Below are 7,117 nucleotides of genomic sequence, written 5' to 3'. Positions count from 1 at the left end.
AGAAATGCGAGCAGAGTGAGACCTCTCCACAACATCCTCCTCACTGGACTGGTCCTCCCGGAAGTGGAGGCCACGCCCCTCGTGCTGCGTCACCACAGTATTAGATAATAAACAGGAAATGTGCTTATATGCCCATTAAACAAACAGCTGATAGAAATGATTCATTTGAACAGAAGTTAGTGAACATTTATACATTATTTTTAAAAAAACACACAAAAACAAATTTAAAATGAAACATAAAATAAGATTTTTACTACGTGAAGTCACTGAAAAGTGTTGAACAGATGCTATGAACTATGAACAGTTGAACATTATTATTTTGCATCAAAGAATGAAAATAACATAAATCTGCATTAAATTCTCTCAACAAACCAAAACTAGTTGTTTTTTCTTAATTCATGAAAAATTCACTTGTTAAAAATCAGCATCACACAAACAAACACAGATTTCACCTGCGTAGTTAGAATTTATATTAATGAGAAAACATACATATAATCATATAATGTACTGTATGTATACAGACCTTTCTGCTGAATCCTACAAAAATGAGCTGCATTCCCCCCCCCCCCCCCCCCCCCCCCCCCCCCCAGTGACGGCTGGTGACTCAAAAAACTGGGGAGGACAAGAGAAAACATTATATACAAACTTTGTATGAAGTTTGGTGTTATTATCATTTATTTTACAATAATTATAGGTCTTATATGTATAATTCAGTAGTGGGGATGACCTATGAGGGGAAGGGAATAAATGGAGTGAGGTGACAGTTTAGTGATTAAAGTGCTGCAGAAAAATAAAATCAAAACTAAAACTTGTAGCTCTGTACTGCAGTTTTTCCTTTATTAGGACCCGAGCAGCTAGCGGTTCACTCACACTCTCCATTCACATATATGAGTATCAGTTACTTATTGTCTCTACACACCTGACAGGTCACATGTCAATCACACTTTGACCAGGTCATGTGGGTTAAAAGTCTTTACTTTTCTAAAAATAGACTTGATGAAAATTAGGAAATTAATTTGTTTTACACACAAACTCATCAAGAGTTTTCAATTTACTAATTGAAATTCAAGTGAATGGACCCAAAACCTGCATCATTTAGATGCCACAGGTGTGAACGAGACAGACAGGTGTGAGCGAGACAGACAGGTGTGAACGAGACAGACAGGTGTGAGCGAGACAGACAGGTGTGAACGAGACAGACAGGTGTGAACGAGACAGACAGGTGTGAGCGAGACAGACAGGTGTGAGGGTGACAGACAGGTGTGAGCGTGACAGACAGGTGTGAACGAGACAGACAGGTGTGAGCGTGACAGACAGGTGTGAGTGAGACAGACAGGTGTGAGGGTGACAGACAGGTGTGAGCGTGACAGACAGGTGTGAGTGTGACAGGTGTGAGCGTGACAGACAGGTGTGAGTGAGACAGACAGGTGTGAGGGTGACAGACAGGTGTGAGCGTGACAGACAGGTGTGAGCGTGACAGGTGTGAGCGAGACAGACAGGTGTGAGTGAGACAGACAGGTGTGAGGGTGACAGACAGGTGTGAGCGTGACAGGTGTGAGCGAGACAGACAGGTGTGAGTGAGACAGACAAGTGTGAACGAGACAGACAGGTGTGAGCGAGACAGACATGTCTCACCCTGCAGGAAATTCTCATCCTCACACCATTGAGATGTGATGTTTCACCATGACAGAGGAAGTTAGTATAACTTTATTGTAAATGCTCCAGTCTGCACCAAACTTTACATGTTTGATAAGAGTCCCGGCCTGAACACGTCTACATGACAATATTCCATCAGTGATGTAAACTGGATGAATAGCGCCCCTACAACATATCAGTGAAGCAGCCCCAGCAGCAGGTAAAACAGTGGACAAAGGAAGTGATGTTTATCTCCTTCTTGCACTGTCTGAAATCAGCCGGGTCTGAAGACGTCTACATGCTCGTCACAGAAGACCTTCGATTGCACCGCGGTCCGACGTGCGTGGAGGTGCGAGGGCTCGTTCAACGCTGCTTCCAGCTTTAATTAATAATTATAACTCCTCCTGTGGACACACAGAAGTGTTTGCTGCTGTATAAACATCATCAATGACAATATAATAAAACACAGCTGTAATAATATAAAATCTGTCTTCATAGGAGAAGTTATAATAAATACTGAACATTAATAAACACTTAACATGTCCAAATATCTGCTTATAACCACATTATAGTGAGTTATTACTGTTTATTAGCTGTTTATAGACTGATTGAAGTAAAATGTGACAGATATCCTCACTGTTTGTCGCCTGATTATATTTTATGCTCTATTCCACATTTCTCTGCATTTTTCATATGTGAATGTTTTTGTTGTGGCTGAAGAAACTTTAATCAGACTCTTTGATCGGGGTCATGATGTCATGATGTCATGATGTCATGATGACATGATGTCATGATGTCATGATGACATGATGTCATGATGACATGATGTCATGATGTCATGATGTCATGATGTCATGATGACATGATGTCATGATGACATGATGTCATGATGTCATGATGTCATGATGACATGATGTCATGATGTCATGATGACATGATGTCATGATGTCATGATGTCATGATGACATGATGTCATGATGTCATGATGACATGATGTCATCATGTCATGATGACATGATGTCATGATGTCATGATGTCATGATGTCATGATGACATGATGTCATGATGTCATGATGACATGATGTCATGATGTCATGATGTCATGATGTCATGATGACATGATGTCATGATGTCATGATGACATGATGTCATGATGTCATGATGTCATGATGACATGATGTCATGATGTCATGATGACATGATGTCATGATGTCATGATGTCATGATGACATGATGTCATGATGTCATGATGTCATGATGACATGATGTCATGATGACATCATGACATGTGATAAAGCTCCATCATATCAGCAGCTGAAGGCAGAACGACGGCGTCTCGTCCTCAGTTTAAGTGAAGCTGGAACACGAACAGACAGAAAGATCATTTTACTGTAAATCAAAGAGATCCGAACGAGCTTTAACAATCAATGCAACAAGCAGTAACAACTTCTTTGTTTTATTTATTGGTTATGATGCTTTAACAAACTATTTACCACAGCTGGACAGTAACTAAGTACATTTACTCAGATACTGTACTTTAGTACCGGTTAACTTCCTGTTTCTGCTCTCGGTGAATAAAACTTCTAAAAAAAAACTTCAAGAAGTTTAAATTCAAACCGTAAAAAGTTGTAAAAGAAAGTCGCGGCTCAGTCTGAATCCCATCGACACAAACTGCTGCTATGGGCTGTTTCCTGTTTGAAGTTTGAAAGCTCCCGCCGCTCTCTGATTGGTCTAACGATCAGAAGCCTCTCCTATTGGCTGATACTTCGGCGCGTTGGATTGTGGTCTATGTAGTTGCCTATTACAGTAAAATAAACGTCAAAGATAACGTTTTGTGTGAAAGAACTGCTTCAGAAAACATAAAATGTTAAACTTAATCACCTTAAATTAGTTTGTAGTTCAGTCTGAATTTAATACTGTTTAAACTCCTCGCGAGCTCTCCCATGTTACCATAGCAACGGAGTCAAACAACTTTAGCCAGTAGCACCTTTAGCCGCTTCACTCATTAAAGTCAAAAGAATTTTACTTTATAAGAGACAGAGAACAGTTAGTGACACACTCAGGCTACCTGTCAGTTAGGTTAACATTTAACAGCGTGTCTTCATCATCATCATCATCTTCACCTGGAAACAGTAACATGCTGCTCTAACACTGATGCTTCACTATTAATAATCTAATGATGTCATATATAATAATATATCAGTCAGAGGGACCAAACCACTACTTTTACTGCAATACTTTAACTACATCAAGCTCATAATACTTATGTACTTTTACTGCAATACTTTAACTACATCAAGCTCATAATACTTATGTACTTTTACTGCAATACTTTAACTACATCAAGCTCATAATACTTATGTACTTTTACTGCAATACTTTAACTACATCAAGCTCATAATACTTATGTACTTTTACTGCAATACTTTAACTACATTGTTGAAAGCTCCGGTATATGTGGCCGAGACAAACTCTACTCAAGCCTTCTTCTATTTAATGTTTAATTAAATAGTTTAATGTCTTGCACCATTAGTGGGGAATTTATACAATTTGTGCAATTTGTACTGAACTAGATCTGAACCGACAAGAATGACTAAACAAACACAAACAAACATCAAACACCTGAACAACCATCAGATAATCTGAGGCAAAGGAGCAGCTGTGTTTCTGCACCTCGCAGACTTCCCTCGATTTTAATCTCAAATGTAAAAAAGGAGTTCAAATGTTCCACAAGGTGTGATGTCAGTGACAGCTGAAGAAAAGGTCCCCGTTTTGTGTAAAGTCATGTAATATCAGCATGTAAGTGATAGATGTCCTGGAAATAGATGGTATGTGGTAATACAAATAAGAGGAAGTTATAGTTATAAAAAGAAAAGCCAAGAGAGACTCAGGGTTCCTTTTTCCTTTCCTGGGCTTTAAGAGGGATCTCTTTGAGACTCTCTTTAGTCTTTTAGCTTTTTAATCTTTTGCTCAAGTTTTTGTATTTTCTTCATCTCCAACTGCAACTTGCTCTTCACTTTCATCATGCAGACTCATCAAGTCGGATGCAGGAATTGAACCATCAACCTCCTGGTAATAAGTTTACTCCTCAAAGCTCTAGGAAATCACTACCTGTCTACAGGTGTGCACTTAATCTGTCAGCAGTTTTGTGCCGAGTCGTCTCCTTCACTGTGTTAATTGTGGCAGTTTTGCCCTTTTTGGTGAAAACTTCTTTATATTCTTCATATAGTTTCATCAGCAGGTTTGTTTCCTCTTATGTACTCCACTCACTCACTCACTCATTCATTCACTCATTCATTCATTCACTCACTCATTCATTCATTCACTCATTCATTCATTCATTCACTCATTCACTCACTCATTCACTCACTCACTCACTCATTCATTCATTCACTCATTCATTCATTCACTCATTCACTCACTCACTCATTCACTCACTCACTCACTCATTCATTCATTCACTCATTCACTCACTCACTCATTCACTCACTCACTCACTCATTCATTCATTCACTCATTCATTCATTCACTCACTCACTCACTCATTCATTCATTCATTCACTCACTCATTCATTCATTCACTCACTCACTCACTCATTCATTCACTCACTCATTCATTCATTCACTCACTCACTCACATGCTTTTGGAGCCTGATAGTGAATGCTGTTGCACCAGTGACACACAGGTTCGTTTCTATGGAAACTATTGTTGTCTAAATGTTTGAACAGGACAATTTGAATATATCAATAATGTAATTACATTATTGATATATTGTCAATAATGTAATTACATTATTGATAATATATCAATAATGTAATTATTGATAATATATCAATAATGTAATTATTGATAATATATCAATAATGTAATTACATTATTGATATATTATCAATAATGTAATTATTACATTACATTATCAATAATGTAATTATTGATAATATATCAATAATGTAATTACATTATTGATATAGTGCAATAGTTTCTATGGAAAATGACCATATTGTAATAATGTAATTACATTATTGATGATGATTTATGGATTAAACATCTTAGCTATTAATTTATAATTAGCAGTTGTTTATTATCACCAATTTCACACTTAAATGTTGTTTATTTAGGCTCAATATTTTTTAAATAATTGCGGGTCTAATATACTGTTGACATTGAATAAATATTGATTTTATAATTTTTTAAGACGGTTTTTATTTATGTGAACAAACTGTTTGAATACAGTCGAACTAATAAAAGCAACTGAAATGATTTCATGTCAGAAGTCTTTAAAGACTCTTCCTGTCACTTCCTGTCACTCGGTCCATCGTAACAACATGTTATTTATTATTTATATAAAGTAATTTCTTGTGAAATGTGCAAACACGTATTCATGTTATATTTCACTGCAGAGCAGAAACACATGCTGGATGCTTCTGATGGGTTTGTACTGAATGTGTTAAATGTATTTATTGATTATTTGTGTTTATTCTGTTATTTAATAAACCAGGTTATGATGAGAATGTCTCATCATTTGTGGAATTATTTGGGGCCAAAATCTATAATATATAAAATTATACATATATACAAAATATCTAATAAAATGTCACATTGTTGAGAGAGAGCTGTGATATAAGTGTTATAAACAGGATGATCAATCAGAGTATTGATCTCTGCTCAGGTGACAGATTGTGTTCTATAAGGTCCAAATATGGTATTCAGAACAGACAAATACTGAGTTTTAGAGTTTTTATGAATATTTATTTTATACAAATACGTTAATGATTTATTTTTGTCAACAGAGGTGACAGAGAACTGTTTCCTCCAACACTCAGCAGATTTATCTTCACTGACGACATTTTTACATTTGCTTTTGTTGGGACGGGCAGGAGTGTGTTTGGTTATTAGCAATAATTAATAATTATCATAGATAATTATGAATTATGAAGATAAGATATTGTTAACCTTAATCAATAATTCGGGCACCAACTGTTGGACCTGTGAGGAACACAGTTGATTATTGGCAATAATCATCAATTATCAAGGATAATTAACTAATTATAACAATTAATAGAATTATTAATATGAATTAACAAATACGGGGCACCACCCGGAAACCGGGACCAATAACCAAACAAGGTAGTTTCATAAAAGGAGTTCAGCTAGAATGTTAATATCTGAGAGATATCAACGTTCAAGGATGAACAAAGAAGGGTGAATTCGAGCTCTGACTCCTTCAATCAGCCACTTTTCACAATATTACACACAATAATGACAGAAGAACTTCTCTTTAAAGATATAACAGTGTTTATTAAACTTAGCAAAATTAACAAAGTTAACAAATGCTTCATTCAATAAATAACTTCTAAAATCTAATCCTACCAAACAAAACACAAACAGCTTTGCACAAGGTTGGACACATGCAGGGGAATGCATGTATGTGTGTGTGTGTGTGTGTGTGTGCGTGTGTGTGTGTGTGTGTGTGACAAGATG

This window comes from Thunnus albacares, chromosome 8 (assembly GCF_914725855.1).
Source record: "Thunnus albacares chromosome 8, fThuAlb1.1, whole genome shotgun sequence".
In the NCBI taxonomy this organism is placed as follows: Eukaryota; Metazoa; Chordata; class Actinopteri; order Scombriformes; family Scombridae; genus Thunnus; species Thunnus albacares.
This window is presented reverse-complemented; position numbering follows the sequence as displayed.